Below are 15,110 nucleotides of genomic sequence, written 5' to 3'. Positions count from 1 at the left end.
TCCTTTTTTTTTGGGGGGGTGGGGTTTTTTTGTGGTTTGGGGAGTATTTTTTACTGGTTTCCAAGTGATCTTTTATTGAAACAGTTTCCTTAGTATTAATAGTTCCTAACTAGCTGGGCTTTCAATTGCACCAGTTGATGTCATCTCCGTCATGTCACGGCAGTGGTGACCATCAACACTGCAACTATACCCTGGGCAGTCCTCAGGACGTCTTGAATGGTTCCAGAGAGCTCACTGGCTAAAAATCTGTGCCACATTTGTCATGCAAAGTTGACAATCTCTTCAGCAGTAATATTTCCTATGTGCTTCATGTTGTTCTGCTTCTTTCTGTCTCGAGGTGGTTCTTTGCGGGCTTTGATGGCCAAGGCAGAGGTAGAAGGTAGCACCTTAATCAGGCCTGTGCTAAATGTGCAGGTCCACTCTATCAGGCCCTTCGTATCACTGGTTGCCTTGGTGATGTCACCACCAAGCTTTTTTGGAGACAGACTCAGGGGACAGATCTTCGTGACCAGGGCAGATGTGGCATCAATTTCCCCACTAAGACACCTCAGATAAACACAACTTCACTATTGCTGGGGTTGAATAAGCAATATGTTAGAGGCAGCTGGTATTGAACAAACTTGGATGCAAGAAGACTGAAAAAAGTTGTAGCCTGGCCTCCTTTGAGATAAACAAGGAAAGCTGCTTTTTGTTATTTTTCATTTGTTTGTATTTTTTAGAATGTTCTAGAAATGAGGTCATATAGTATGTACTCTTTTTTGGTCTGACTTATGTAATTCAACATAAATGCTTTTGAGATCCATCCATGTTGTTGCATCTATCAATACTCTGTCCCTTTTACTGAGTTTATGGTAATAGTGTAGAAAAACTAAGTTGAAATGGGCCATAGATGTAAATGTCAACCTCCAAATATTCTAAAAGAAAACAAGAAAAATTCATAACGGTCTTGAGTTGGGATAAAATATCTAATATAGGACAACAAAAGCATGAACTATTAAAAAATCAGTAAATTGAACTTCATCAAAATTAAAACTTTCACTCTTCCAAACACACTGTTAAGAAAACAAAAAGGCAAGCCACACAGACTGTGATAAAATATTCACAAGACATATATTAGGCAAAGAATTTTGAACCAGGATAAACAAAGAACTCCGTAAGAAGAAAACAAACACACCGGGGTAAAAAGAAAAAACAATGGTCAAGATATGTTATCAAAGGCTTCACCAAAGAAAATAAACAGGTGACAAATACGCACATGAAAAGATGTTCAGCACTATTAGTTTCTTAGGGGGCTACCAATAAAACCACAGGGAGATATACTACACACCAACTGACCAAGTCAAGTGGCAATGAAATATGGAACAACTGGAACTCTCGTACACTGCTGGTGGGCGTGTAAAATGGCACAACTGCTTTAGAAAACACTTTGACAGTATTTTAAAACGTTAAACATTCACTGATCACATGACCCAAACATTCAGCTTCTAAAGCAATTACCCTGGAGAAATGAGGACATATAACCACATAAAGATTTGTACATGAATGTTTATAGCAGCTCTCTTTTTAATAGCCAAAAATTTAGAAACAATCTAATACCCATCAAATACGGGCTTCCCAGGTGGTGCTAGTGGTAAAGAACCCACCTGCCAATGCAGGAGACACAGGTTCAATCCCTGGGTTGAGAAGATCCTCTGGAGTAGGAAGTGGCAACCCACCCCAGTATTCTTACCTGTAAAATCCTGTGGACAGAGGAGACTGGCAGGCTATAGTCCACGGCGTGGCAAAGAATCAGACATGACCGAGCACACATGCACGCGTGCGCACACACACACATCCATCAATTAATTAACTTTTAATACTGAGTTACTACTTCCTGCAGGCCTCGTGGTGGATCCTGGGAGCAACCTTCAACCAGTGGGTTGAAACCTGTCTATGACTATCCTTTCAGATGAAAACTCCTGAGAGGCATTTTGTAGTTTTTTCAGGGGTTCCTGGAAGAACCAAATCTCCATCCTTCAGAACAGTAATCTGGATAAACACTGGTACTGGATTTTCCTTGTTCCCTGTCTCTTTCCTCCTACCCCCTTGTTCCTGCTTCCTGATGTCACTTCCCAATTAAACTGCACACCAAGTTCATGTCTGAACCTCTGTTGGGAGAATCTGAACTAAGATATGGCCCCTGCAAATGCCAGGCTTGGTTCCAAGAAGCAACCCATATTTCCAAGAGACAATGCTGTATGTGTCACCTCTATTAGTTCAGTCAAAATGCCGACTGGGACAAAAAAAAAATAAGGCTCATAGGTCTACATGGTATTTCTGGAGAGGAATTTGAAAGAGAAAGCATGAACAGGGAGGTCTGCACTTTCTATTCTGTTTTTAATAAACTTTAACAGGCATCATTTCAGTACTTGAAATTGGCCCTTACCTCTTGATTGAGCACTTATAAAAAGTTTTGGTTCCTGTCTTGGAAGACAGAGCTGCCATGTTCCGGTTGTAATAAGGGTGTGGCTTTATGACCCTCCTGCATTTAAACCTGAAAACTCCCTGGGAAAACAGTCCACCTCCTTGCAAACATTGTGGAGCCTCATACACCATTCTGCTTATTTATTCAGTATCCAGAAAGAGGATGAGATACTCGTGGATTTTCTGGATTCTGCTTTTATTTTATTTCATTTCTAACACGTGTATGGCTTTGCTCCTTTCAGGATTCATAGAAAATGCAGTGCCCTTCTTTCTTCACTCTTCAGTAGGAGCTCAGAAGAAAACAGAACACCACGAAAGTCTTAACACCCTGGATTCCTGAGGACGTGTTACCCTCTTTTCATTCACATTCTAGCAAGAGGGGGTAAAAGGCTTTGATGGGAGTAGGAAACACGGATCTAGAAACAGAAATCTGGTCCATTTTCCAAGGCTTCACGCAGTTACTGCCCTCACTATAAAACCTTCTTAGATCTCCCCTTGGCAATCTCAGCACTCTTTTTCTCACTTTCATAACCAACTCATTTGCTCTTAACCCACCAAAAAAAAGAGCAAGGCCATGCCTGGTAGAAGAAGGTTTTGATTTCACTGTGTCCTACAATCCCAGTTTATAATACCTGTTGCCCTGAGTTCAGGAGATATTTTTAAGGAAAACCTCGGACCCCTGAGTTCCAGATCGGCCTCCAATATTGACTTAACGTATGACTTTTCCTCCTCTATCCAGAGACATGAAAACCCCTGTCTAGATATTCTAGTCCATGTCCAAGGTTCTAGGGGTTAAACAGGCTTTCACCATATTAGCAGATTACAGGGGGCATATATTCAAATACACAAGTATATTGTGAGATTCATCATTAAACATCCTTAACAAAGTGTTCGCTAAGTAATACCCAGCACAAGACACCAACATTCTCTCTGCCTCAGTGTTTCTCCTCTAGAAAACAGGAATAATAAGAACATGATGAGGATGAAATGGGAATAGCATTTCCCCAAATGAACCAACTACTCAGTGACGTCAAATTATCGTCATCAACGGTCTGTAAAAAATCTCTCAGAAGTCACTTAGGGCAATGTTCAGAAACAGAAATTCTAAATGTAGTGACATTTTGCTAGAGAGGATATTTTCAGCAAAAAAAAAAAAAATGGGGAATGTTTGTGACAACTGTGAGTGCTGGTGAGTATTTTAAACTGTTGAGTATTTAGTAATTGTTTTTTAGGGTTATTATCGTTGTGGATTAGTAGAAGGATTGTAAGTGTTTCAGTAAGGGGCACAGAGATGTCAGCACCACATTTTATAATTACTAAAAGTACTAGTATTTTGCAGAATCTTTAAAAGAGGCTCTGAAGAGTTACTTACGACTTCTGCCAGGCTTGTTTTATTTTCCTATCAATACTTCCAAACAGAAGATACCCTCTTGCTCACTGTAATCCAAGGAGTCATAGTGAGTACAGCTATAAAGCCAAAATTCATGTCTCGGACTTGGATAACTAAGTAAATTTCTCATCACTCAGGTCCTTCTTCTTTTTTGGCTATGCCTTATGGCATGTGTGATCTTAGTTCCCCAACCAAGGTTTGAACCTGGGCCCTCTGCAGTGGAAGTACGGAGTCTTAACCACTGGACCACCAGGGAAGTCCCCTCATCGATCAGTTCTATAAGTTAAATATTGTAGCCCTCATTATGTTCTGCAGGGTCACAGCTCACTAGGTTTTTTGAGTGGCAGCAGAAACATATTTGAAAAGGAAAGAAATCTTCATACGTGTGTGTGTGAATCTGAATTTTATTCTTCTTTGTACTCTAAATGATGACTGTAGCCATGAAATTAAAAGATGCTTCTCCTTGGGAAGGAAAGCTATGACAAACCTAGACAACATATTAAAAAGCAGAGACATCATTTTGCCAACAAAGGTCTGTATGGTCAAAGCTACAGCTTTTCCAGTAGTCACATACAGATGTGAGAGTTGGACCATAAGGAAGGCTGAGCACCAAAGAACTGATGCTTTTGGACTGTGGTGTTGGAGTAGACTCTTGAGAGTCCTTTGGACTGCAAGGAGATCAAACCAGTCAGTCCTACAGGAGATCAACCCTTTTGGCAATCAAGTCCCATTTTACAGTAGGGGCAAAAATACTACCTGTTTCACACGGCTGTTATGAGTATGAAGTGACACAACGCACATTAAGAGGTTGGGAGTGTGCTTACCACACAATGAGAACTCAATATTAGTTATTACCATTAACTGGTTGCCTATCCCTATGTGATGTACTACTTTCCCTATGCCTCAGTTTCCCCTTGTCTAAAACAGGTATAATAAGATTATTATCAGATTAAAGGGAATTCCAGGGAGTGCAGTGAATCTGCCTGCAATGCAGGAGACCCTGGTTCAATCTCTGGGTCGAGAAGATCCCCTGGAGTAGGAAATGGCAACCCACTCCAGTATTCTTGCCCAGGAAATCCCATGTTCAGAGGAGCCTGGCGGGCTATAGTCTATGGCGTCAAAAAGAGTCAAACAAGACTGAGCACGCTGCCCACAATACAACCAAAATGAAATAGGAAGGTGGATGAGGAGCCGTTCAGATCAGTGCCTGGGTAAGGAGGCCTCCCTTGCTTACTCATAAGACAGAATGTCGGCCAAGTGTCCCAAGTTTAATGGTCACTGGTCAAGAAACACCACACACTTTGAAGCAGCCAGAGGTGGTAAGGCCTGGAGTGGAAGCCAGCTTTATTTATTGTCAAGGCCAGCACATTCATCAACTCTCCTCATTAAAATTTGCCAATTAATGAGCAGTAGCATACCCCTTAGCAAAGGTCAGCGGCAACCTAAGCAAACTTATCAAAAATTCAAAGAGGTGCAGAGTTTGGGAAAAGTTCATTCTTTCCTTAATTAACGGATCTAATTACAATCCTGACATAACAAAATGCAAAACGCGCTCTTCAAAAGACACCAAGTCAAAGGTTTAACAGCCCAGATAACCTTCTCCTTTGGTACTGGCTGACCCAAATGTAGGAGAGGGAGGGAGGAGGGAATCTCAGCACACAGTCAACAAGGTTGATGAAATGCCTTTTCAAGAAATTAAAGCTTAGTAGCATATCAGAATCCCAGAGCAACAAAGGAATTGAAAGGGAATAAAGATGCTCCCATATCCCACGATCTAGGTGAACACAGAGTCAAGGCTTTCACTAATCTCCCTTCTTAGCAGACGTCAAAGTATTTATCTGGTGACCTTTCCTGGCTAGCTGTGAATAGCACTTTAGCATCCTAAAAAGTCTGGGTCTGTAATTGTTGCCTCACTTGGATAAAATCTAAGATACACTAAGACAGAATGGACACCCTGCTCCTAAATTGTTTCTAAAATAGCAGGTCCAGAATTTCAAACCAAGTATCACTAACCAAAAGCCTTCGAGAAAAGGCAGTCTGACCTCGAGCTCATCGACTCAGAGAACCACTGTCTTGAGAAGGTAAGCTTGGTCTGTCTCATGACACAGAACCAGCATCATAGGAGACTTCAAAAACCCTGGCAACTTCAAGTGTTGATTCTTTACATGAAAATGAACGGATAGGAATCATGAAGTCTCGGTGCTTCTCACTAGTTTCAAGGGGTTCAAAACTTTTAGACAGCAAGTGGGTTTTCCATTCAGGAGTTCCTATATGAGAAGCACACTTGTGGATTAGAATAAGCATATCACAGGCTCTGGTGGCTCAGACGGTAAAGAATCCACCTGCAACGCAGGAGACCTGGGTTCGATCCTGGGTCGGGAAGATCCCCTGGAAAACGCAATGGCAACCCACTCCAGTATTCTTGCCTGGAGAATCCCATGGACAGAGGAGTCTGGGGGGCTACAGTCCATGTGGTCACAAAGAGCCAGATACAACTAAGTGACTAACACTTTCACTTTCAAAACAGTATTTATCTGGAAGAGGGAACTGATGCTCAGAGAGAAGAAATGTCTCACCTCAGACCAAACACATAGGTAATAAATAGTAAAGAACCCTGCAATCCACCCTCAGCAGGGTCAGGTGTGGAAGTTCTACCCATTGAATCATTTCTTTATTCAACAAACATCTGTTGAGCATCTTTCACGTGTCAGGCCCTATTTAGTCACTGGAATGAGGTTGAATGTCCAAAGCAGATATATTTGACCCCTCATGGAGCTAGCATTCTAGTGAAGGAAGATAGACAATAAAGTGGCAAATAAATAAGCAAGAAAATGCATCTACGGAATTCCCTGGAAATCCAGTTGTTAGGATTCGGCTGGGTTCAACCCACTGCCAAGGCCTAGCTTCAACCCCTAGTAGGGAAACTAAGATCCCGTAAACCACGCAGAAAGGAAGGAAGGAAAGAAATGCATCTAGTATCAGTGCTTACAGAGAATGAAAACAGAGGGACGGGAGAATAACTGGGTGACCATTATATGTGGAAGGACCAGAGACGCTCTCCCTGAGAAGTCACATTCCAGCTGAGACTTGAAGGACACAAAGAGCCACCTATGTAGAGACCAGAGAGGAATGCATACAAGCAGGAACGAAAAGCTCATGCCAAGGCCCAAGGCTGTTTAACAACACCAAGAAGACCAGGGCATCCAGAACCAAGAGAAGGAGAGGAGTATACAATGAGGCAGGGATGGGTGGCAGGCCGTGAGCAGATAACATAGGACTTTGCATATCCATGACAGGGTATATTGATTTTATTACAAGTGCAACAGAATCCACTGGAGGGTTTTAAGCAGAGATTCTGTGGATGTGCTCAGTAGTGTCTGACTCTTTGTGACCCCCTGGACTGTTGCCCAGCAGGCTCCTCTGTCCATAGGATTCTCCAGGCATGAATACTGGAGTGGGTTGCCTTTTCTTTCTCCAGAGGATCTTCCTGACCCAGGGATCGAACCCACGCCTCCTGCATCTCCTGCAGTGGCAGGCAGATTCTTTGCCGCTGAGCCACCTAGGAGTGCTGGGAAATATAAGCAGAAGAGTGATCTCAATTCTCCTTAAAAGATCATCCTGGCATATACCTAGAGAGTCCAGAGTCCAGCAAGAAAGCCTAGTAAGAAAGTTGTAACAGGCAACCAGGTGAGAGAGGACAGTGAAGGTGTCAGTGGAGATGGAGAGTCAACAGAACTCATATATCAACTGATTAGATGTGGGAGGAGGTGAGAAAAGAGAGGAGGGAAGCATCACTGGTGGGTTTGAGGTTTGAGCAATCAGGTAAGTTGTGATGGCTGACATTGAGGAGAGGAAAAAAGGCCACGGGAAAGAATCAAGCGTGAGGGTTAGCAATAGCTGTTCTTGGTCAAAGTTGAGATGCCTACTAGATACCATTATGTGATACCAGCTAGATAATTCAAAATAGAAATATATAAATCTGGGATTCTGGGAGGATGTTGAGAACTGAGCCATCCAACCGACAGTTACCTTCCTTGGTGGTGGTTTCGGGGCTAAGTGCAGCGGGACTCTGAGACCCCGGGACTGTAGCCTGCCAGGCTCCTCCGTCCATCGGGGTTTCCCAGGCAAGAATCCTGGAGCAGAAAAAAAAAAAAAAAAAAGAATCCTGGAGCAGGTTGCCATCTCCTTCTGCAGGGGATCTTCACAACCCAGGATCATGAGTCTCCAGCACTGCAGGCGGATTCTTTATCAACTGAGCCACTACGGAAAAGATACCACTTAAAGTCTTGGGCCTGGATGAGGTCACGCAAGGAAAGGGACAATTTTCCCCAAAGGAGCAATCCACTCCACTCCTTTCCAGGAGAGCCTGGGCTTTTTTTTTTTCTCGCGCACAGCAGTTCTGTGACGACACTTGAAGACAACAGAGGGAGGGCGGCGACTCTCAGCACCCTTGGACGCATTGTGTTCGGAGTGAGTGCCTCTTCCCCGCAATCAAGAGGGCGGCGACTCAGCGTCCTTGGACGCATTGTGTTTGGAGTGGGTGCCTCTTCCCGGCAATCAAAAGACCCTCGGAAGTGAGATGCGAAGACGCTGCACTTCCTGTGATGTGCCGCCGAGCGAACCCTGGTCCCCAACTTAAGTCCTTTGTAAAGAAACAGAAAAAAAATCAATCCGCTTCCACACCAAACTATGGAGTTTTACTTTCTGTGCACAGAAAGCGGGGGAAAGCGAACAGCCGCCGCGATCACAGGCAGCCTTCCCTGAGAACCCAGTGTGAGGCTGCCCCCTTGTGTTCCCTGGTGGGTATGACCCGCGAAGAGATCCAATATCAGTTTAAAACCAGGTTGCAGCACACGAAGCCGCCCTTATTTCCTCTTAAATTTTTTGTTTTCTTTTTTTAAGCTTTTATTTATTTAGTTGGTTAGTTAGATTATAGTTGCTATACAATGTGATATGTCATAGGTGTACAATATAATAATTAGCAATTTTTAAATATAATCCATTTATATACTCCAATTTACTCCATTTATAGTTATTATAAAATATTGGCTATATTCCCCATGTTGTACAATATATCCTTGCAACTTATTTTATACCTAATAGTTTGTACCTCTCCATCCCCTACCCCTTTATCAGCCTTCCCCTCTCCCCTCTCCCCACTGGTAACCTACTAGTTTCTTCTCCGTATCTGTGAGTCTGCTTCCTTTATGTTACATTCACTAGTCCGCTGTATTTTTTAGATTCCACATATAAGTGATATCACATACTGCAGTGGTCATTATAAAGGAAACAAACCCAAATACTGAATGCCCGACTACCCTCGGAACGAAGCCCTGTAGCAAGTCAAGGTCCCTGCGGCCAGGACACCAGCTTATCTTCAGCTCGACACACCGCCCACCCCTGCTCACATCTCAGCGTACCCTCCTGCCCTGGAGCTCCATGAGCTGGCCCAGCCTCCCCAGACCCTCCTCAAACCCTTCCCGGCTTTCAGACCTTGGCCTGGAAATATCCAGTCTCATTCTGGGAAACCTGCTCTGGGCCTCGAGGGTGGGAGCTCCCCTGACATATTTCTCGCATCACAGTCTTTGCCATGCCTTCTTATAACTGTTGTGCAGTCTGTCTCCCCTTGAGAATGTAAGCTCCACTTCCTAGAAATAAGCACCACTTCCTTGAGATCAATATCATGCGTCCCCATCACAGGGACATAGATAGGAAAATGAGAAAGCTCCATGTGACATTAACTACCCAAACATCGAAAGGTGGGCTTTTTTTTTTTTTTTTTTTTTTTTATTAGTTGGAGGCTAATTACTTCACAACATTTCAGTGGGTTTTGTCATACATTGATATGAATCAGCCATAGATTTACATTTATTCCCCATCCCGATCCCCCCTCCCATCTCCCTCTCCACCCGATTCCTCTGGGTCTTCCCAGTGCACCAGGCCCAAGCACTTGTCTCATGCATCCCAAGGTGGGCTTTTTTAAAAACACATCTTTCTGGGACTTCCCTGGTGTTTTGGCAAAATCTTCCCTGGTTGAGATCCTGTGCTTCCACTGCAGGGGGCCTGGGTTTCATTCCTGGTCAGGGAAATAGGATCCTGCATGCTGTGGCAAAAAAAAAAAAAAAAATTAATAAAAACACATCTTTCTCTGTCTGTCATACAAGGTATGATTCTCAAGCAAAGATACTGGTGGCTTTACTGATTCAGATACCTGGTGGTCCTTTAGGGCACCCTAAGGAGTATGACCTTGATGTGACATATGGGCCTGATTAACTCGTATCTAGACTGGATTTGCCTGAAACAAGTGCAGATGATGTTTTGAGTACAGATGATGGCAGAAGCAGGAGTGTGGAAGAGTGGAAATAAAACAGGGAAGGGGGAACATGACAAATGGGTCACTAAGCTATTTGCTGGTGGGTCAGATAGAGCTCCGTGATACCACACTCCAAGAACCCATGAGGAAAGCACTTCAGGGTTGTCCTTCAGAAGGACAGGAATAGGGTGCATTTGTCAACCAACTCTCATTTCCCACTGGCGAAGGACTGCTCCCTTGCATCTTGGGGCTGAGCAGGTAAGAACCTGACTGTGCTTCCATGGTTTTAGAAAACCTCCTGGGACAGAAAACCAGAAAGAGATAAGGGCACACATGCCTGAGGAAGGATGGGGGTGGGACAATGAACTTCCCACCTCAGCAGAGCGGAAAAAGATGAGTTGAGGGGGTATGGCCTGGGGATGTCGGGCGTCTAGGTCACCTAGGCAGAGTCTCACCCTGAATGGTTTAGAGAACACCCTGAATGTTCTGTAGGGCACAGGGTACCACAGTTCCTAGCTGTATGTGATTCGGCAAACTGCTCTCTCTGAATCTTAACTTCTTCATCCACAAAGTAATTATTAACAGTAACTATAATTAAGGGCTCTTCTAAATAACAAATGTGTTAACATATGAGAGGTGCCTGGTGCAAGGAGAAAAAGAAATTAAGCTGCAACAGTACTGTTAATAAAATAATAATTATAAGAGTACTATCTCATTTGCCTCATGGTTTCACATCTGTTGACTCCATTTGGGGCTTGTTCTTACGTAGTAGCTAGCTTCTGTTTATTCAGAAGTATGCTGGTTGGCTTGGCTTGTTTTCTGTCTTCCTTCTTCCTCCCTAATAAATATTTATTGAGCCTTAACTGTGCTTCAGACACAGTACTCAGCTTAACTCTGCTTTGTCCTGAAACCATACTCAAGCATTCTCATCTGAAGTACTAGAAATTCACTATATATGTAAACACTGCCCACAACCACATAACACAGCATGCAAATATTTAAAGTCTTGCCAGGTCACCTTGGAAATGCAACAAATAGACCAAAACTTACATCTAAATGAGCACTGTTATCCTGATTGATTCCACTTATACAAGGTACCTAGAATAGTCTAATTCATAGAATCAGTGGGGGGGGGGGGGGAATGGGGACTTAGTGTTTAATGAGGACAGAATTTCAGTTTAGGAAGGTAAATTCAGGAGATGGATAACGGTACGAGTTGAACGATAATGTGAAGGTACTTAGTGCCCATCAACTGTATAGTTCATTATAGCTAAAAGAGTATGTTTTATATGAAAACATATAAAAAAAGTTTTCATTGAAAAAATAAAACGATCAAAACAATGAAAAAGTTTTCATCAAAAAAATAAAAGTCAATATTAAATTAAATAAATAAATAAGCATTGTTCCTCTTAGTCACCTTGCAAAATTTCACAATCTACCTGTCTCCCTCCTTCACCCCATGCATGCACTTAGGGAACGATACAGGGTTGACATATTATTTTTAATGTATTTCAAAACAAAAATTATTTTTGCTAGATTTGTAGGAATATGCAACACAGAGGCGTACATAACACTAGAGACCACAACTCCTTCATCTTTGGCCACCCCGACTCCATACCTCCCTAGTAACCTTCACTTTTTAAGTTAACTGTAAGTGTTAGCCACTATTTTCATCCATTGATCAAATATTCTAAGCACCTACTATAAGCTAATTGATGTGTTAAGAACTGAAAAAGGACACGAAGGTAATTAAAATATGATTTATGATCTCGAGATTGCTATGGTCTAACAGGGAAGTTAATATTAAATGCCTCTTCAAAAGGATCTTGGGAGAATTTTATGGATGAAGTTGAACTGAAAGGTGGGTACAATTTCAATAGACAAAAACGTGAAAGAAAGAATGCCTGACTAGCAGCAGAAACAGCACCAGCAAAAGCACCTTGTCAGGCAAGACACATACATCCTAAAATGAGAGCACGCAGTAGGATGAGAATTCACAGTATTTTTTAATATTTATGTGCCTGCTTTGGGTCTTAGTTGCCCCGCAGCATGTGGGATCTTGGTTTCCTGACCAGGGATCAAATTTGCATCCCCTGCATTGGAAGGTGGATTCTTAACCACTGGACCACCAGGGGAGTCCCTAAATTTAGAATATTGATCGGAAGAATATGCTAGAAAGAAAGCTTTAGACCAATTAAGTAATTAACTCATATGGATGGGGATCTGCTTAACATTGAGTGCAATTACCAGGGCACTGTAGAAGGAAGATTTATTTACACTTCAAAATTTACCAGTGGAAGGCTGTATTTAACTTTATCATAGAGGGGACAGTGATTTCTATCATTTAGACCACAAGCTCATGGAGACAGCTATCTTGACATTACACATAGTATGTGAATTTCTATGCATGAAATGAAGTCTACAGATTGAATGAATAATATCTTGCACAAAATTTTAAGCTCTATATGAAATTTTAATTACCAAAACAATTTATTTAACAGTGTTAAATAATTTTTCTTATTCAGTAAAGAATATAGATACTACTACCATCCTAGCACTGAAAAGATCTAGAGGAGGCCAAATGGAAAACACAGTCATCTCGGACACTAAGATCAGGGTAACTTGAGGCAATTGAACCAATACATCAAAAGTTCCTTTTCTTTTTTTCAACTTTTAACAATAACCACTGTTTTTCAGGGGACTTCCCTGGTGCTCTGATGGTAAAGAATTTGCCTGCAATGCAGGAGACCCAGGCTCCATCCCTGGGTCAGGAAGATCCCTTGGAGAAGGGAAAGGCTACCCACTCCAGTATTCTTGCCTGGAGAATTCCACGGACAGAGGAACCTGGTGGGCAACAGTCCAGGGGGTTGAAAAGAGTCAGACACAACTAAGCAAGTAGCGCTTTTTTTTTTCACTGTTTGTCAGACGCTGCTCTTTGAAAATGGATGAACGGAGTATGGATTGGAAATTGAGGGTCAATTAGGTGACCATGGCAGGGATTTAGGTGAGAGACTGAATGTCTGAAGATGATACCAGAAGGGGTAAAGAAGAGGAAGGAGAGGGTTTCACTGGGGATCCAGTGGTTAAGACTTCACACTCCCACTGCAGGGGGAGCTGTTCGATCCCTGGTTGGGGAACTTAAGATCCCTGCGTGCCCTGCGCAAGCCAAACATTTTTTGAAAAGGAGGAAGCCGATGTAAGAGACGATATATTAGTAAAATTCTTAAAAGGACTAGCTGAATAAGATCAACTAAATGTGGAAATAAGGCATAAATTGAGAATATCTCCTGTTTCTACCTTGGACAAGTGGGTGAACTGTGATGCCTTCTGCGTGTGTTTGCATGCGTGTGCATTGGAACGTGTGAGTTCGGTAAGTGAGGAGTTCGGTTTTCTTGAATTGAGGAGTACTTGGAATATTCAAGAGAGGCTATTTAGTACAACTGACCAACAACCTGCCCTACCAACAGCTGTGCTATTTGGAGATTCAAGCAGGACCTTTGTATCTCCCGAAAGAAAAGAGTTTGAATTTTTTTTTAGGGGGGGGGCATGGAGAGAGTTGTTTTTCTCAATAAGTCTAGGTAAATAGCTTTCAGTTAATTCACTGAAGGTTTTACTACTAATATTTAGGTCCTCAAGGGTAGGCGCTCTGTCTCATTCACCTATGTCATTAGAACCTAGAACTGCACATGGCCCAAAGAAGACATCCAGGAAAGACTTGTTGAATGAACTAACTAATTAATGTTACAGTAATAAATCTCTGGCCTGTTCTCAACAGTCTCTAAGGAGTCTCTGGGACTACTGGATGGATAGGAATCCAAGCCTATACGTAGAGCTCTTTGGGGAAAAGGAAGGATGAGCTAGAAAAACGATTGTTTCAACTTCTGGGAAATAGGGACACCTTCAGAATACAGCCAGTGGCTTCCTCCCACACACATCATTTGATTTCCCACACTGAGTCTCGGACCAGAGATGAACACGTGTTCTGAAAAGAGAAGGGAGAGAAGGAAAGGGAGGAAAAACTGTCCTCGCTCCCACTGGCTTTGAACTTTATTGGTTCCAGACATTCATGAGACCTGATTTTGTATTCTTCTGATGCTCTTCCACCCTTCTCTGCTTTAATTTAACCAAGCTTGAAGAGTGTTTACGCGACAACCTACAGGATAGCACGGGGAGCCCTGCACAAGGCCACGTGGCAGCCTGGATGGGAGCGGAGCTTGAGGGACAATGGATACCTGTGTGGGTATGACTGGGCCACTCTGCCGTGCACCTTTTTTTAATTAAAAAAAAAAAATTTAAGAGTATTTACTCCTTGAAACCAAATGGTTATTGAACTTAGCTCATACTGGACACTCAAATCTAATGAAAACAAAGGAAGAATGGAAGGAAGCAAGAACAGAAAAGAAGGTTCTTTACAAAGACGGGCTTTCAGGGACCTCCCTGGTGGTCAAGTGGTTAGGACTCCAAGCTTCCAACGCAGGCAGTGTGGGTTCAAACCCTGGTCAGGGAACTTAGTTTCTGCAGATCCTACATGCCACGTGGTGTGGCATAAAAACAACAACAAAAATCAAAGGCTGGCTTTCATTCATGGAACTTATTTATAAGCCCAATGAATGTGCTTTTTTCCCCAAAGCACTCAAGTATTCCATAGGGAAGCTTGCTTGGTCCCTAACCCAAATCACCAGCAACATTTCAAAAACAAAAAGGACAGAAGGCCTAAACTTGGGGTCAATGACATCTGTTCCCAAAGGGTGACCTAATCATGGGGAACTGGACCTGATATGAGAAAAGGTGAAAAGAAGCTGGGCTGACTACTAAATCCTGGTCACAGACTGTTGGTATATGAGGAAAATATAAGACAGACTTAGGAGAGAGGGAAAGTTCAATTCAGTTAAATCACTCAGTTGTGCCTGACTCTTTGCGACCCCATGGACAGCAGCATGCCCT

The 15,110-nt window shown here is 42.7% G+C and overlaps 1 non-coding gene across 1 annotated transcript; it reads right to left on the bottom strand.

Moving 5' to 3' along the window:
* Positions 1–4,036: 4,036 nt before the first annotated feature.
* On the bottom strand, positions 4,037–4,109 carry TRNAG-UCC. The gene has a single exon. It is a non-coding gene; the product is annotated as a tRNA-Gly (tRNA).
* Positions 4,110–15,110: the final 11,001 nt, after the last annotated feature.

Source organism: Cervus elaphus, chromosome 4, assembly GCF_910594005.1.
Source record: "Cervus elaphus chromosome 4, mCerEla1.1, whole genome shotgun sequence".
Classification (NCBI taxonomy): domain Eukaryota; kingdom Metazoa; phylum Chordata; class Mammalia; order Artiodactyla; family Cervidae; genus Cervus; species Cervus elaphus.
Note: the sequence above shows the minus strand (reverse complement) of the source record. Positions and strands in the feature narration are given on the sequence as shown.